The sequence below is a fragment of the Danio rerio genome, chromosome 3 (assembly GCF_052040795.2).
Source record: "Danio rerio strain M-AB ecotype USA chromosome 3, GRCz13ab, whole genome shotgun sequence".
In the NCBI taxonomy this organism is placed as follows: Eukaryota; Metazoa; Chordata; class Actinopteri; order Cypriniformes; family Danionidae; genus Danio; species Danio rerio.
The window spans coordinates 21,072,173-21,091,560 of NC_141023.1; the positions used below are offsets into that span (position 1 = coordinate 21,072,173).

General features: G+C 36.3%; 1 long non-coding RNA gene across 1 annotated transcript; it reads left to right on the forward strand.

Moving 5' to 3' along the window:
* Positions 1-17,586: 17,586 nt before the first annotated feature.
* LOC147845605 (uncharacterized) lies at positions 17,587-18,724 on the forward strand. The gene is made up of 2 exons (XR_015480666.1): positions 17,587-17,879; positions 17,987-18,724. It is a non-coding gene; the product is annotated as an uncharacterized LOC147845605 (long non-coding RNA).
* Positions 18,725-19,388: the final 664 nt, after the last annotated feature.

Below are 19,388 nucleotides of genomic sequence, written 5' to 3' on the forward strand. Positions count from 1 at the left end.
TTTAGCCGCACCATGTTGGTGTTTCGTGGCATCTAATTTTTACAAGGTGGGTAGTTAGCCCAATGCTCAACCCCAAACCTGGAGGACCAAGACATACACAAATAAACTATAGACAATTTAGCTTACACGATTCAACTAGTACATGTCTTTAGACTGTGGGGGAAACTGGAGCACCTGGAGGAAACCCATGCGAACACAGGGAGAACATGCAAACACCACACATAAATGCCAACTGAATCAACCAGGGCTTGAACCAGTGACCTTCTTGCTGTGAGGTAACAGCACAACCAACTGCGCCACCGTGCTGCCCATTTAATTAGAAATTACCGTCTCTAAACCATCCCCATCATTCTCCCTCTCTTGTCAGATGGGATGGTGAGGTGCCAAATTTAGCCTGCGGGCCCTAGCTTGGCCATCTCTAGTTTAGATGCATGTCACTGATGAAAAGATTATGAATGCCCATTGTATGATGACTGAAATTGCCTATACAATAACCAAATGCACTACAGAATGTTACGTTTTCACACACATGCACAAATTGCATGTAAACATCAACCTTTCACAGTATAATACTCACCACTCTTGAGTAATATTAAAAGGGCTACATTTTACTCATACTTTGAGTAATATTTACAAGAAATACTTTTACTCTACTTGCACTACATTTTTCAATTAATTAAATTCATCTTTATTTCTATAGGGCTTCTACAATATAGATTGTGTCAAAGCAGCTTAACATAGACGTTCTAGTCAATTAAAACTGTGTCTGTGGGACAACTCTTACTTTGGGGTAAGTAATGGTTCTTATTCTTGAGTATGATTTTTTTTAGTACTCTTTCCATCACTGAGGATGATGTAAAGAATTCTGAGAAAATACATTTACGGATATTCAACGTATATATCTAGCAAAATGTACTGTTGACTGGGTTACAAATTTTTACCGTAGCATTTTTTACAGCATTTTATAACCATTCCAATCACAGCCATTTTTTTTAACAGATTTAAAAAAAAAAACGGAATTGTATTCCGACCTAAAGAGAATTAGTGGATAATATGTTTAAAGAGCTAACTGTTAGCATTGCCATTCACCTCAGTGGTCGATTGGCCAGAAAGTGATTCCCTGGAAGTGCATGATATTAATTTGTTGATGTAGTCTGATGAGCTGTAAATACCATTTATATGACTAATTTCTACTGGAAAATGTCATGAAAATGTTGCTTAATGACACACAGTTCTAGACCCTTCTCTGCATGGCGACTCCCCTTGACTTGTGACATTTAAAGGCAGCATGATGTAACGCAGATTCACATTTTAAGAGCTTTCCAAATAAATTAGTTAACTGTATAAAACTTATAATAAAATATTCAACATAGGCTCATTGGAAAATGGTGACATTTCTACACAATAACGCATGGCTTTCGCAATACTTTCAAAGTTAAATGTGAGTGCTCAGCACTCAGTGAAAGCAAGTTTAGTTTAATTGAAAACATATGAACAGGAATCTGGCAGTGTTTTGTTATGTTGGTTGTTGTATGTATGATAGCCGTTCAGAAATTAAATGTTCAGCGAGTGGAACTTAAAGGTCAGTGCTATATGGCATTGGAAAATAACATATAAACTGTGTTTTCCCTTGCTGGTTCAACTCCACAATTCTCATCTGAGACTTTTTCCAAATATCCAGTCTTTTAATCCAGATTGGAGATAATGTATGTATTATCTAGCATCTGCTTTGCATTTCTCTAGAGAGAACATTTTTCCCCCAATTTGTTCCAGAAAAATCCTTAATAAAAAAACTCAAGAGGTCATTAGTGTGTATTATTTATTCAAACATCATTTTCATCCTAAGAGCACGCAAACATGCTGAATATCAGGTAGATTGCTATAAATAATATACAACTTATTTAATGATAAATAGAATGCTTTTTCCATCATGCTGAATCATAGAAGTTGGTTGTTTTAAACACTTGACTGCTGTTATGTAGGGCGAAACCTTGTCATTAATGCTATAAATTGTTGCGCTATGAATCTTTATGCCTGCATGCTGTAACCTTAAGCAACATGATTGCTTTTTTTACATGGATAAAGCTAATTTCTGTGCATCATTGAAATGCTTCTTTTGTAAAAAAAAAAAAAAAAGCTTGATTCATGCAAGAAGCCAAAGTTGAAGGAGGAAAACTGATTACAGAAAGGATTTAATAAAATGTGTGAATGGAAAGGCGTTCTCTCCTGTAGTTAAATAATCTGTACCATTCTGCACAAGTATTCACCCACACATGATGTAAAATGAGCCACAGTGGCTCAGTGGTTAGCACTGTCACCTTACAGCAAGATGGTCACTGGTTCGAGTCCCGGCTGGGTCAATTGATATTTTTGTGTTTAGCTTGTATGTTCTCCACATATTGGCGTGGGTTCTAAGACATGTGGTATAGGTGAATTAGGTAAGCTAAAATTGTCCATAGTGTATGTGTGTGAATGAGTGTGAACGAATATTTCCTAGTGCTGGGTAGCAGTTGGAAGGGCATTCGCTGTCTAAAACATATGCTGGATAAGTTGGCGGTTCATTCTGCTGTGGCCACCTTAGATGAATAAAGAGACTAGCCCAAAAGAAAATGAATGATATAAAATGATCTCTCTTTTTTTGTATTTATAGGGATAAAGATTCATTTTGGGGGTCTTTAATAGTTTTAAAGCATGGAAAAAATTATAAGCAGAAAACTTCAAAAACAAGTATTGGTTTATCATTAATCTGCCCTGCAATCATAACTTGGGTGAAAGTAAATAACAAATGTGCTTTTAAGAGCCACTATTGCATTCAGTTCAGCTGTTTTTTTTTGTTTTTTTTTTTAAATAAAAACTGTAGGTTAAGCAAGTTTGATGATACCAGTATTAAAATAAACTTCTACTCACACATAAAAACAAAAAAACAAAAAAAAACTGTAGTAAACTGTAGTAACTGTAGTAAAACTGTAGCAACGTAGTTAGAGCAAATGTAACATGTATTGTTTTTAAACATCTTTATTCGCTTAATAAGTTGCAATGTATTAGTGACGTGTGAAATACTCTTTGCGGGAACAAGTCGCTATACATCTGAATAGAGAAAATATTGATTTATGACCCCTTTTATTCATATCATAGTGGATTTTATAAAAAATCAAGGTGTACACATCAGTCTCTGGACTTGCTGCACCACAGACACCAATATTTGAACAATTTATAAAACAATAATCACTTTCTGGCCATCAGATATTAGGCATGGATATACAGTTGAAGTCAGAACTATTATCATTCCTGAATTATTAGCAATTTCTGTTTAACAGAGAGCAGTTTTTTTCAACACATTTCTTAACATAATAGTTTTAATAACTCATTTTTAATAGCTGATTTATTTTATCTTTGCCATGATGAGAGTAAATTATATTTTTCTAGATATTTTTCAAGACACTTCTATGAAGCCTAAAGTGACATTCAAAGGCTTAGCTAAGTTAGTTAGGTTAACTACGCAGGTTAGGGTAATTAGGCAAGTTTTTGTATAACGATGGTTAGTTCTAGAAAAAAGGTTTTGGCATTCAAACATAAGTTCAACAGTTCACACTTAGTTGATTGATTATAAAGCTTGTTTTACATGCTGTCCCGGGACAGAGCCCTGAGCTCATAAGATCCTCAATCCCAGGGCTCCCTTCTGTTTGCAAGACGAGAAGGGAGTTTAAGCTTAGGTAGATATCAAGAACTCCCCTACTGTAGTAGCTAATTAACAGATAGTGATTGCTCCTAAGAAATAACTACTTATTAGAAGCATGTCTATGGTGCCGATTTGGATTAGTCAGTTAACTTAAGTTGCATGTTTTTGGATGGTGGGAAGAAACCAGGGAACCCGGGGGAAACCTACGTGAGCAGGGGGAGATTGTGTAAACTCCACACAGAAACGTTGGCTGGCTTGGTATGGACTAGAACCAGTGACATTCTTGCTGTGAGACAACAGTGCTAACCACTGGACCACCGTGCCACCCATCTAGTAAAGGAGGAGGAGTTGTGGTGGAAGTGGGGATTCTACAAAACAAAGATGGCTGTTATATGAAACGTAGGGTATTTACTGGAACTTAGTGGCTTAGGAATCGTTTGATTGGTGAATTATAAATTGAATAATGCGGGACCGGCCGCAAGCAATCATAAGCACGTGATCCTCTCAAAATCCCACGGGAACGCAGGGAGAACGTGCAAACTCCACACAGAAACGCCAACTGAGCCAAGCCGAGGTTCGAACCAGTGACCCAGCGACCTTCTTGCTGTGAGGCGACAGCACTACCTACTGCACCACTGCGTTGCCCCCCTCTCAAAATTTGTTTAGTAATAAACTTCACTAATAATTTTACTCTGAAAATACATGACAGAACAATAAATCAATAAATAAAAATATAAGAATGAATAAAAATGTATTTGTCTAATGTAAATCTAAGCTACATATTAGCTAAGTGTTTCCCTTTTAAAGAGAGCAAATGTAGTCAAAGACTGTTGAACCTTTGGTTGAAAGCTACTTTTGATCAACTATATTACAAAATTATTTGATGTTTTCAGTTTTTTTCTTCTCGCTACAGTAGAAATGTTTATATTCCATACAAAGTATGAAGCTGATTGGTCCAGTTCTTGTCTCTGTGCTCACAGCATTCTTTCAACTGGGTGCGCCCGAAGGCGTGAGCACATAACTCTGCACGCTTCCATTGGAGTTTAGTTTCAACTTTAATTAAATCCACCTGATCAAACTTATTAAGTCCTTCAGGTTTGTTTGAGACCTACAGGTAAGTGTGTTGGAGCAGGGTTGGAACTACACTGTGCAGAGTTGCAGCCCTCCAGGAACTTGAATTTACACCTGTGGTGTACAAGCTTGGAACTTTAAACTGGTGTACAGCTGACATAACGCTGTTTTAATGTAGTTGCAGCAGTTTTGTTCCGTGCAGAAACACGGTGTTAAGAAGCCTTTACGATTAATTAACTGTGTTGAATTAAAGTGCGATTAATAGTGAAATCAGTTAATCGTTGCTTCCAGAGTTACAGCTTCTACCAGTGCCATGCTAATAATCAAAAATGGTCTCTCACAACATATTTTTTTTCCCTCTTAAAATAAATGTGGTCTTTGTTGAAAATAAAAGACTTTACAAATCCCGTTTCACCTGCTAGCATACATGCTAACATTCCTATCACACTGAAAAATGAAATGGGTCTTCCACATTCCTGCACAAAGTAAAATGTTATAAGTAACGAATGCTGCACTTCTCTACGTGCTGTGATTGTGTTTAGTTAATAACTGTGTTAGCTGCATCTCTCTGGTGGGCCTTATCATCATGGAAACAGTTGGCTTAAACGTCCCTTCCCCCAATCTCTATTTAGACAAGCTAAGAATTTGGCAACAAGAATGGTCAGTAAATAAAAGGCGTTTACAGCACCTCAGCCCTCATCTGCTTTATGACCCGCAGCTGTCATTCCAGGAAAAGTAGGTTTGAAGGAGAATGGCATATACTGGGTGCCTGCTTGCCATAAAAAGATCAAACCAGGCAAGGTTTGCCAGAAATTTGCCACCATCTTCACCGTGACCTTGTTGAAACCTGCCGTCTCATAGCTCATGGGCATTTCTGACCCTTGCTCTGACTGTTGTGGCTGCGTGACTGACATGTAATTTAAAACAGTCTAGTGCTTCCAGTGTGATGATGAAATGAATTACACTTAATGGAAAATTGCTTTAGAGTATTTTTGTAATCATTGAATTGTTTTTTTTTATATATATACATTAATTAAAGTGAAGGCATTTAGAAGGTATTTAGATGATTTTGGTTTTAAATGAATGCTGAGCTTTCTATTAATCAAAGAATTCATAAAATAAGTAAATACATACAGTGCATGCATAGTTACAACATTATTCGAATACTGGATTATTAATTATCCCTTTGAAATTTTCAAATATTTCTTAAGTGCTGTTTAATGGAGATTTAAATGAGTTTAAATAACTCATTTCCAATAACTAATGTCTGCACGATGACAGCATACTGTTTTACAAGATACAATTATTCAGCTTAAGGTGTCATTTAAAGGCTTAACTACGGTAATTAGGTTAATTAGGCAAGTTTGGCTAATTAGCATACTGCTGGAATACTAGTAATGACTGTGAAAACATTTCCTTGTTAAACATAATTTGGAAAATATTTGAAAAAATAATCAGAACTCGGTTTCATAATAATAATAATAATCAGAAAACGGTTTCATATGTTTACCTTTTTTTCAGTCACTGACGAGCATTTATCAAACCAGTTGTCCCATTTTCACAACTCTAAACACAATTAGCACAGCATCCGTCTTTTGACATTGACCATTCACACCTATTTTCACCCAATATGCTGTCAGTGAACACATTTCCACAATGCTTACATTTTCTTAACAGACAAGCTATACCATTGGTCTTGATAATGCTTTGTGTAGTTTCGATTGCTGTTCTTCATCTTGCAGGATATGTGAGCTATTTTGCAGTTTGGGTGTGTGGTTTTGTGAATTGAGTTAAGTATTTTTATAAAACTAGACTAGTTTGAAAAATTGTGTGTTAGCCATTGGAAAAAAACTGCAATCAGTTTGAAATGATACAAGTGTTTAAGATTGACAACAGCAGTGTGTAAATAAAGCAAATAGATTTATATTGAATGAAGCATGTGTGTTCCGTTCGGTGTCAAAGTTGTGTTTTGTTATATTGTTGTAAAGTTTTGAATGAAGTGTTTCATTTTCCAAAAGAACTGATGTGTTCTGCTGTTTGTGTGTGTGGATGTGGAAATTCTGTGTTGTGTTTTGACAAAATGAGCCTTAATTTCAAAGTTGTGCTTAAGCAATCCCAAAGTAACTTAACAATAGTGTACATATCACATTACATGACCAAAGCTAAAACTGGTGAAAAAAATCACTTGTACACTTACCTGTTTGTTTGTCTGTTCATTTATTTAGTGATGTTTATTCTTTCTATAACTTTTTAGATATATTTCTAGACATCTAGTGACTCGGATCTAAAACACATGCAAATCATGCTAAAATCATAAGAGCATACTGTACCAAACACATACTGCAGTATTCCTTCTCAGATTTTACTGTTGTAATTGCTAAGATTTATTTCGTATTTCAGTATTGATTTTTTAAATTCCATCACAGTTCGGTCTATATTGCCTAAGGAAGCACCACATACTGTAAGAGGTTTTATTGATTGATTGACTTATGGTCGGAAATGCACCCAATCAAATATTGAGCAACATGATCGATGACATCCTTTAACTACTTAGACAGGGCTGCAAACTGAATGGATAAAATTATGCAACCACCCCCCACCCTCCACACACACCAGCCCCTAAATATATGATACAGGTATACCTAAATCTAATTATTATTTTCAGTTTACACTTACTTTAAAATGACTGCTGCTGTCTGCCACTAACAATATTCATAATATAAGATAAAAGCACAGTTCTTGATTCATTTCTGAAAAACTTTATTTACTTACAGTATATGATTTATTTATATTTAATTCGTGCAGCAAAGAAATTCCACTGTTGTTTAACATGTCATCTCACTATTCTAATTCTGCACACCCCAAAAAATGTGTTGGTTTTACTTAATGTGATTCATTCATTCATCTTGTCGACTCTATTAATCCCTCTATTAATCCAGGGTCGCCACAGCGGAATGAACCGCCAACTTATCCAGCACATTTTTACACAGCAGATGCCCTTCCAGCCGCAACCCATATCTGGGAATCATACACACACACACACACACACTCACACACACACACTCATACACTACGGACAATATTAGCCTGCCCAATTTACCTGTACCGCATGTCTTTGGACTGTGGAGGAAACCCAAGCGAACGCAGGGAGAACATGCAAAATCCACACATAAACACCAACTGAGCCGAGGTTCGAACCAGCGACCTTCTTGCTGTGAGTTGACAGCACTACCCACTGTGCCACTGCATCGCCCTAATGTGATTTAAATGAGTCAAAATGTGTCATAACTAAATTATTTCAGCATACAGTATTTTAGAATTAATTTTAAACCCCTGATGTTAAATCATTCTCATTTGTATGACCATTTTCTGTAAGTGTTGTACTTCGATCTTAACAACTACTTTAATAATGGTGTTGACTGAGATTGATTTCAGAACTAGCATTAGCATTGTTATGGCTCACTGAGTAAAACAACAAACATTTATGATAATAAAGCTGCCTGAATGCAAGGCGGTAACCTCAAAACTCAAAACCTTTCATTTAAACTCTTCTAAATCATCAGACAAGATCAACTAGATTAACCTGTAACAAGCCTTTCTCTTACCTTAACACATTCATTCATGCATTCATTCATGCATTCACTTATTTTCTTTTTGGCTTTATTAATTTGGGGTACCTTTGTTTAATCTGGGGTCGCCACAGCGGAATGAACCACCAACTTATCCAGCATATGTTTTACACAGTGGATGCCCATTCATCTGCAACCCAACATCGGGAAACACCCATACCCTTCTACATTCACACACATACATACGGCCAAGTTAGCTTACTCAATTCACCTGTACCGCATGTCTTTGGACTTGTGGGGGAAACCGGAGCACCCGGAGGAAACCCTCGCAAACACCGGGCTAGAACCAGTTACCATCTTGCTGTGAGGTGATCATGCTACCCACTTCGCCACCGGGCTGCCCTATCTTAAAACACATAAGATTATTTATTTTATTGTCAACAGTATTTCCTCCTAATGCAACCCCACACAAAGCATACCTGGAACTGCACATCCACTAATCAGGTGGTTACACCAACACAATTTCTTCATGTTGTCCTAACACAAACTTAACACAAATTTAAGTGTAATGAACATAAGAAAGTCCAAAAAAAAATAGATAGATGGGTTCCCAAGTTAGTGCACTCTCACAGCTGACTTGTGCCAAGAAGGGGATCCACTGGTAAAACATATGCCAGAGTAATTGGTGGTTCATTCCACTGTGGCAACCCCCAATAAAGCAAGGAATTGTGAGTGGGTTTGAGGAGGGAAAGTCAGTAAGTTTTAACAAGCAGCAAAAACATTTTTTGTACAGTGCATCCGGAAAGTATTCACAGCGCTTCACTGTTTCCATTTTTTTTTTTTATGTTACAGCCTTATTCCAAAATGGATTCATTTTATTTATTTCCTCAGAATTCTACACACAATAGCCCATAATGACAATGTGGAAAAAAAATATTTAAAAAAAATATTATAATTGTTGCAAATGTAATTAAAATAAAAACCTTGTACATAAGGTGCATCAACAAAGTATTGAGCAAAGACTATGAATACTTATGTACATGTGATTTTTTTCAGGTTTTTTATTTTTAATAAATTTGCAACAATTTCAAAAAATCTTTACGTAGCAAGCTAAGCCAAAAGCTACATGGCAAAAGTAGCTTAGCTGCATTTAGGCTCATTTTTCTTTTAAATTTAAGCTACTTCAATCCAAGTTCTATCTTATTGATCAGTAAAACCGACAATGAAACATAAGCGGCATAAGTGTTAAGTTCAGTTATTTACAGCAAATAATATACAAATTTTACAAGACAGCAAAAAATTCGAGAAATCCTGTGTTGCACATTTAAAATACTATAGTAATGTCTAGTTCAGGGAAATATATAGAAAAAATATATAGTATACTACACTATTAAAGTACCACAGCAACATTTTTCAATCAATCGTAACTCTTTAGATCGCTGGATCTCACATACAATACTTATGGACTACAAATCTGCCATTTCTGGATTACATTTTCATATATGCAACACCGCTCACTGATGCACATGCTTCCTCATTTAGACTGATTACACTCGCACCACCTGAAGATTGTCACAGACTGATTACACATACTATTTAAGCAGCACACACACTCACTCCCATTGCCGAGTCTTGTTAGCCGTTTAGTGAAATTTACAACGCGTTATTCTTATCTTGTTTTCCCGTGTTTTGAACTTAGCCTTGTTTACCTTTTTGTCTCAGTCTGCCACCTGCCTTCTGACCTCTCGCCTGTTATTTTGACTATGTTTCTGGATTGCCTTATACACCTGTTTGCACCCGTATTGATTATTGCTTGCCTGACTATCCGAATAAACCTGCACGTGGATCCAAACCTCAGATGTCAGTGTCACTCCCCATGTTACAATTTACATTGAACTACCATATTATTTTTCCATATAAATGCACTTGGGCACATTTACAGAACAAACAGTGAATGCATTTAAAAACTAATTAAATTCTAAATTTAACTCAAGAACACAGCATTAAGCAAGTTTCTCGTGTCAGCCCAATGGTTGATTGGCGACCTCACAGACCAGAGATAGGTGGCAGTAACTCAAAAAAAGGGTGTTCGTGACCACTGTAAAACAAGAAGAAGAAGAGGAAGAAATCCTCATTCTCGCTATAATATGGATTTACTTTCATCGGCCAGACACCGGCTTCACAGCTCCATGAATGGTGGTGGCGTCGCTTAATGATTCGCACTCGATAAATGTAGGTTGTATGGATGCTACTTGCTTACAATAATAGCTTTGCTACCGAAGAAAAGCTATTTGATTCAGAAAGTAGCGACATAACAGCCGTGCTACTGAGAAACACTATGTTTATAATCATATAATAACACAAATATTATGTATCTAAAAATGTATTATTTGCAATCGTTGGGGTACGTAACTTGCCAATGCTCAAAAATTGTGAATAACATCTAATGCCGCAGTCACACTACAGTTTAAGCGTGCATAATTCGTATGGTGCTACCAAAAGGGGTGGGATTAAACGAGATGATTGGACATTTTAAAAAGCTAGCGATTGGTCCTTAATTGAAATTTCTGTAAAGAGAGGTCATGTTGATCTTCAGTTGGTCTCATGGATTCACGTGATGTGATTTCGCAGGTCAGAATGCACAAACCTTAAACTTGTCGCACAAGCTTACATTTCTGGTCTGCCGCATTTGCATGCATATAAATGGAAGTCTATAGGGTGTAAAGTGCAGTGTGACCACAGCTAACCACACGTAAGCTAGCATCTATAAACACAAAATTGTGTAGCCTTTTTTTTTTTTTTTTTTGTGGGTGACCTTGTGGGGGGCACTATTCAAAGTGTCATCTTGGGCACCAACAGAGCTTGAGCCTGCCCAATTCAGTCATGCTTTTTCTCACCAGGGTCAACAAGCGGTCCTGGGCTGCCAATGGTGCCCCCTCAAAAAATAGGCCTATGTCAGTCAGTTCTTATAGGAGTCTTCAATGCCAGACAGTCACATGACCCTGCATTGAGGGCATCAAGCTGATAAAGACTGACAGTGAGGTTGACTGAACAGCTCGATTTTTCTCTTGAGGTAAAAGCAGCTGTCTGTCACTCACATCAGATTTTGAAGCCTATATCTGTAACCACAATCTGGGTCATTATAAGTGATGAACCTGCAAAACATGTCTGGGATCAGCATAATCTTATAAACTACCAAACATAGGGAATTTTGGTGAGGTGACTCAGACCTGAAGAAGTCTTGCTATATGGCTGACAGCCTTTTGCAGTAATTCAATTCGTTTTTAGTAATATGAAGAGGATAAGAGGTTTGAGTAGCGTCTGAATCAATGCAGTGAGTTTTTGGTGTGGTTGATTTTAACTGTGCTATGCGCAGAATGACCAGCATGAACTCTCTGTGCTTTTTTTTTAGCTTTTCAGTATTTAACATATTTAATATTGCGATATTTTCATAACATTTGATTGAATTGCAGCATCTTACATCTTTACAGATTGGGGATGTATGCTGCATTATGCACTTAAAAAAAATTTATAAACACTTTTAATTTTGATTCCATTTTCATGAGCTGAACTCAAAGATCTTAACTTTTTCTATGTACAGAAAACCAGCCAATATCTAGTGTGTCCATCACACCAGAGGTTGTTGATTGTGGCCTCTGGATTGTTAGTCCGCTCCTCTTTAATGGCTGTCAGAAGTTGCTGGATATTGGAAGAAACTGGAACACAGTCGGGTACATCGATCCAGAGCATCCCACACATGCTCAACGAGTATGCCTGCCATGAAAAAACTGGGATGTTTTTAGCTTCCTGGAATTGTGTACCGATCCCTGCAACATAGGGGTGTTCATTATCATGCTGCAACATGAGGTGATGTTCATGGACGAATAGGACAGTGATGGTTCTTGGGATCTTACTGTGGCATCACTGTGGGTAGCACAAGCACCTCACAGCAAGAAGGTTGCTGGTTCGAGTCCCATCTGGACCAGTTGGCATTTCTGTGTGGAGTTTGTATGTTTTCCCCACATGTTAGATATGTTGGCGGTTTATTCCGCTGTGGCAACCCCTGATTAAAAGAACCTTGGCCTGCAAGTTCAATATGAAAGGCACTTTACAGTTATTACACACGCTCATAAGCATGCGTTGTGTGCAGGGCTGAACAAACCTACCAATCACGGTGGGGTAAATAGCTCTCGGGGGCGGGACATCGGCAGGTCAAGTCAGCTAACTGTGGCCTCTTCTTGAGAATTAGACAGATTGAAATATTAATTATTATTTTTCACTTAAAAGTGAACTGAAATGGCACTTAGAGAGTTAATGTGATGTATCCCTCTCAGAAAAAAAATAATCAAAGTGTTGTATACAATAATAAAAGAAGAGGGAAAAAAGAAAAGTAATGAACCCCTAATTTAATCGTCTGCAGGCGTTTAACAACACATGTCCATCGACAATAAGAGTCCCTGGTAAGTGGACCAATTATAGGGGTCACACCGTTATTTGTGCGTCATTTGCATCGGTCTACCTGCATTGTATTTGCATTGCCTCACACAAAAATCACTACATATATTTCTGTATGATGTAAAAGTAGACAAAACAAATGACAACAACACAGTGTTGCTTTCTTTAACTACAGCACACCAGATAACAGCAAATCTAATTATTATTAATGCTACTGATTGAATTATTTTGTCATACATTTTAAAATTATTTATATAAATGTTTTCATCTTATTTCGTGTTTAAATCCAATCTTCTTAAATCTCTTTATTTTTATTTTTTAGCTCAAAATTAGATTAAAAAATAAACAAATTAGAAATTAATAATTAATAATATAATTAATTTATTGTGTAAAACCTAATGTGGCCCAGCCTCATTCAGACTCAGCCTCCAGCAGCTCTCAGGTAAATTGAGTTTGAGACCCCTGGTGTAAACAAAAAAAAAAAAACCTGATATAGGCAATAAATTGTAATTGGGCATTAAGACCTGACAGAGTAAAAGGGGCCCTTGATATGCCATTACCTGTCAGGTGGATGGATTATATAGGCAAAGGTCAAGTGCTCACAAACATATATTTTGACCAGGGTTGCCCAAACTTGGTCCTGGAGGGCTGGTGTCCTGCAGAGTTCATGTTTAACACCAATTAGACACACTTGAACTAGACAATCAGGCTCTTATGTATACTAGAAACCTCTTGAAAGGTTTAATTTGAAGCAAATTGGAGCTAAACTCTCCATGACACCAGACCTCCAAGACAGTTTGGGCACCCCTCATTTAAAACAAATGTGTAAACAATAAAAAGGGAATTGGATGACTACAACCGCTTTGAAAAGAAACATTATAAACAATAATTTGAAGAATACTAAAGCAATTTCCAAAATGTTGACAAGAATATGTTAAAATAACCTCTGTTTAACATATATTATAAAAGTTAATAATATAACTTAAGCCACACTCCACTATTTTTCAAATATTTCTGCAAGATTGTAGCTTGTCAGTCTGCAAGAGCTAGCATCATTTATTTTAGCCAAAATGTCAAAAGGCACTCATGTTTCCAAATGAGTCTTGATTTATGTTTAATGTGCATTAGGTTTAATGTAACTCAAATTAATATAATTATTTTTCTTTTAAAACACCTTAAAAGTAACTTCTTATTCGTATAGTGAAACTAGGTACTTGAAAGCTGTTACTTTAACATAGTTGAACAACATTATGAGCGGCAATACTTTAAAAGTAGTGAAAAATCAAACTCAATAAACTTGAGACATATTTAAGACGAAAGGACAGGAAATCCCACTAGCTGTCAAATAACAGAAGGGTGATTTCTAGATGGAATATCATAATTGTCATAACTCATTATGCTCAGTTTTCAAAAGGGAATATATGGTGTAACTGTTTCCTGGAGCAGAGCCTTGAAGGATTTCCGCAGGGCATAATTTAATATTCTTATCTGTGCAAATAAGATAACCTCATGTGACATAGGATGCGCTTGCTCCTTTTCAGAGTTCTGAATATTTATACATATTTCAGGGCTTGTTCAACTCTTTGGATGGCGTTTTGTGACCTACATGTAGCAGCACTTAGCCAAGAGTCTTATTTTTAACACAATTCTCTTTGTCCATATTTTTGGACTACTCAATTCTCAGTGTCTTCATTCAGAATTGAAAATGATTCGTACACCGTGGGACATGTGGCTAACTTCCTGAAAGATTTTGACTGATTGTTTGATTGCGGTGCATGCAGGGACAGTGTCCGCATATCAACAAAAATGAGGACAATAATTTGTTTACCTAAATAAGTGAACCTGATTTTGGTTTTATTTTGATTTTATGTTTGTTTTGTTTTGATTTAGTTTGTGCTGTTTCTATGTTTGTTTTGTTTTTTTAATGTTTATTTTGTTTTGTTTTTGTTTGTTTTGTTTTTAGTTTTTTTAATGTTTGTTTTGTTTTATTTTATTTTGCTTTGTTTTGTTTTTGTGCTTGTTTTGTTCTTTGTTTGTTTGTTTTTTATGTTTGTTTTGAGTTTTTTTGGTTTTTGTGTTTGTTTTGTTTTTATGTTCGCTGTCTGTTTTTGTTAGTTTTTTTGTTTGATTTTCAAGTTGGTTTTGTTTTGTTATTTGTTTGTTTGTTGTTTCTACTTTTTTATTTGTTGTGTTTTTGTTTGTTTTGTTTTAGTTTTGTTTTTTATGTTTGCTTTGTTTTTGTTTTGTTTAGTTTTTATGTTTGTTTGTTTTTATTTGTTGTTTTTTGTTTGTTTTGTTTTTGTGTTATGTTTTGTTTTAAAAAAGATTTTTAAAAAAGATTTTTTTAAATAATTGTATTATTATTATTATTATTATTATTATTATTATTATTATTATAACTCAATGGTAACAAATGAAATATGCTTTTAAAAATGTTATTTATGATATTTATATTTTTAAATTATAACTAGATTTTTTTTGATGCTGTAGTATTTAAAAAGCCATAAAATGCATGCATACACTATATCAATGTATTAATGTATTAGAAATATTGTGCAGGGTACTGTTCAGTACATTGTGTGCTGCATTTCACAAGCATTTTCCATCAATAAAAATTACTATAGACTAAAAATAAAAATGTGCAGAAAACACTTTGCTGCCCCTGACATATGCGTTTGTGTGCCACTGTAAGCAGGTCAGACCTATCTTGTCTCTTGGCTCTGCTCAGTTAGTGCTGACCTTGAGCGATTGAAATCGATGGAAGCTGTGGCAGAGTCTGTTTTGTTATGCAGACAACAGGCACATTTCAGTGTGAAATGGGTGTGCGGTGCGCATCAACTCTAGTGTGCACCCACTATGCTAACACTAGCACAGCCTTTAACAACAGCCTGACAACAAAATCATTAAGCACGATAACTCATGCATTACACAAAACGAAACACTACGATCAATCTGTAGCACAGCACATGAAAGGACAGTTGACATAGACTAAATGCATCATAAGAAATAATCAAGAACATCACAATGGGCTCAGCAGCAGCATACAGTGAACATCAGGAGTAGCTTAAACTAAGTTATTGTGAGTTGAGAATGGGTGATACGGACTTGCCCGCAGCTAGCTCTCTGCAACTCACATGGTCACCCACTGAAGCTAAGCAGGGGTGTGCCCGGTCAGTACCTCGATAGAAGACCACATGGGTAGGTTGCTGCCCGAAGTGGTGTTAATGAGACCAGCAGGAGGCGCTCAACCTGCAATCTGTGTGGGACCTAATGCCCTTGTACAGGGGTCGCCAATCTCATTCCCAGAGGTCCGGTGCCCTGCAAGGTTTAGCTCTAACTTGCCTCAACACACCTGTCTGGGTGTTTCAAATATACCTAGTAAGACCTTGATTAGCTTGTTCAGGTGTGTTTGACTAGAGTTGGAGCTAAAATCTCCAGGAACAAATTTGGTGATCCCTGCCCTAGTATATGGATGCTGCTCTATACAGCTCAGTGAGTGCCATTTTTCAGATGATATTGTAAATCGAGGTTTGTGTGGTCATTAAAGAACCTAGGTTGTACTTTGAAAAAGAGTAGGGTCTTAACCCTAGCATCCTGGCCAAATTTGCCCACTGGCCTCTGTCTATCATGGCCTCCTAACCATCCTCATATCAAATCAGGCTTCATCAGTCTGTCTCCTCTACATCAATCAGCTGATGCGCAATATGGCTGCCGTTACATCTTCCAGGTGAATGCTGCACACTGGTGCTGGATAAGGAGACTGCCCCCCCCAAAGCATTTTTAAAGTGCTTTGAGTGTCTAGAAAAGCGCTATATAAAAAATGTAAGGAATTAGTATTATTAAAAAATATATCACAATATTTTCTGGTGTTTATTGCGATAACAATAACAATGATCAAATATATAGCTGGATTATGATTCTCAATTCATATCAATTGTCTAATACACAATCGACATTATTACCTCTGGAATTTTTAAACAAACAAGCACTTAAACTTCTATATAAAAACAGAGAAGGTTGTATAGTAGTACTATATTTAAAAAAAAAAAAAAGCTTAACTTGTTTAGTTGGGAAAGCAACATTAGTTGGCTTTTGAAAGTAATGCATTACGATATTGAGTTACTACCCAAAAAGTAACTAGTTGCACTACTTATAGTAATGCCTTACATTACTTTTGCATTACTTTTTCATACCTACCTGAGGCTTCATCTCTTTCAGAACTTGTAGGGTATTTTTAAAATAGAGGACCTCTGCATTTAACGACACACTGTAAAACCTACAACTTCATTCACCCTAAAAAAATAAATATATAGTAATTTGTAACTTCGGTGTCCTAATCAAATTCCCTCTGGGCTCTTACCCATCATGGCCTCCCAATCATCCCCATCCACTGAATTGGCTCTATTACTGTCTTTCCACTCCACCTATACAAGTAACTCAAAAATTATTACTTAATTTTATTTATTTATTTTTTTAAATAATTCTTTACACGTTTCTTAGAAAACTAATATTATTACGTAACTCGTGTTACTTGTAATACGTTACACCAACACTTGAAAGTAAATTAGGTTATTTGGAACAACAAGTTTAAATCACCTTTCTTCCTCATTCTGATGCTCAGTGTGAACTTCAGCAGATTGTCTTGACCATGTCTGCATGCCTAAATGCATTGAGTTGCTGCCATGTGGTTGGCTGATTAGAAATTTACATTAACGAGCAGTTGGACAGGTGTACCTAATAAAGTGTGCCGGTGAGTGTATATTTATAATGCAATGCTAATTAACCATAATCACTACCTACATGTTACCACTTGGGATGTTGCCGCTTGGTTTGAACCAGAAAATGTCATTGCCATCGTCGTCATGTGTCGTAGTCAGAGGTCATTTTAATGTTTGGGTGAACTAATTCTTTAATGTGAACAATTTTAAATTGGATAAAGTATCCAGTACACAATGCTTTAAAATGTGCACAAAATAGGAAGGTGGAAACAATTACAATAGAAAATACTATAAAATTAACAATTTCTTCATGTTGTAATATGAATCCACATCTTATAAGTTGTTTCAAGCGCTCAGCTGATTTTATGAAACAAATTTGGGGTAAAAGTATGTCAGTAAATCTCTTAATAATGCACATATGTTACATTTATTTATTACACGGTGACTGATTTTTGTCTCATTTTTATCGCACTGTACAACCATGACCAAACCAGCTCCGGACGGCAGAGGCAGATTCCAGATTTTATCGTCATTATTGCGAAGTGAATTTTTGATGAGATATGACCAACTATGGGCCGACCAGTGGCATCAGTACAGACGACTGCATGAAAAATACACGCAGAACACCTCATTACCAAGCACTCAGAGGGATCCTGTGACAAGGGGCTAAAAATAGTGGATTCTTCTCTGGCCTTTCTGAAAAGGTTGCATTGTACTGTGGCATTCAGTATTTGAGAGATAACATAACTGACTCAAGCGCACTGCGGCCTGTCCTCAGGTGACGGTGAATAATTTATGGACAGGAAGTACTAACGGCTATTAGATTTTCATAATCCCAGGACACAGAGGAAGACGGCAGCCTCAGAGACGCATTGTTAGCGTGGTCCGCACATTAAAGCTGAACGCATTTGACGTCTTCAGATTTTTTCTTGTATTAGAGTACTGCTTGAGCTAAAAAAAAAAAAAAAGATTGCTTTGTTACATACTTGTGTAAAACAGAATTTATGGGCACTGTTTTTTTTTTCTGCGTCATATACAACAGAGTATATCAAGAATAAATTCGAAATAATATGTATTGACAGCTTCTGTAAATGCCGTATTCTGTAAAAATTGCAGGCATGTTCACTTACGAGTGCATATTTTGTACCTTAATTTTACCTTAATAATAAATCTGGTTAATCTCCGGCAGGCATATTTTATTAAATACCACAATAAAAATTAAAATAAATGAACAATCAGTATGTTGTATACAATTTTGAACACTTGTAAGAAATGTAAGAAAGCTGGCCCACTGATCATTAAGACGCTGATAGTGACATGAGAACAATGATATAGATTTAAATGATAAATGTTTGCTAAATTGGAAATTTCTAGCAGCGTTTATCAGTTGTGTCATTTTCGGCATTATATGTGGTAAGATGGTTCACATGATGCCGTTTTTGAGAAACAAGCTTTGGTTACGGCAAAGCCCCCGCTCTGCACATTTTATATGTCTCTTATATTTGACACAAGCATCAGTTCATGGATCTCTCTGCTAGCAAGTTGATGATCTAAATAAGGTGTGTTAAGTACGGAAGACTAAATGTGCAGGGCGGGAGGGCTCAATTACCGGAATTGAAAACCACTGGGTTAAGGAAATATAGTGAGAATTGATGCTCCTTGTTATTCACACACAGTCATCCCAAAAGTTTATTAAAAATGTAACCCTGGAACACAAAAACCTAAGGGTCAGTTTTTAAAACTGTTGAAACTGTATTATAACTTTGAAAACATTATATTACATATATTATAAGAAAGAGGAAAGCTTTGTTAGGATATGAAAATAATTGGCCAAGATACAACTATTAAAATCTATAATCAAAGGGTGCAATACAATCTAAATATTGAGAAACATTT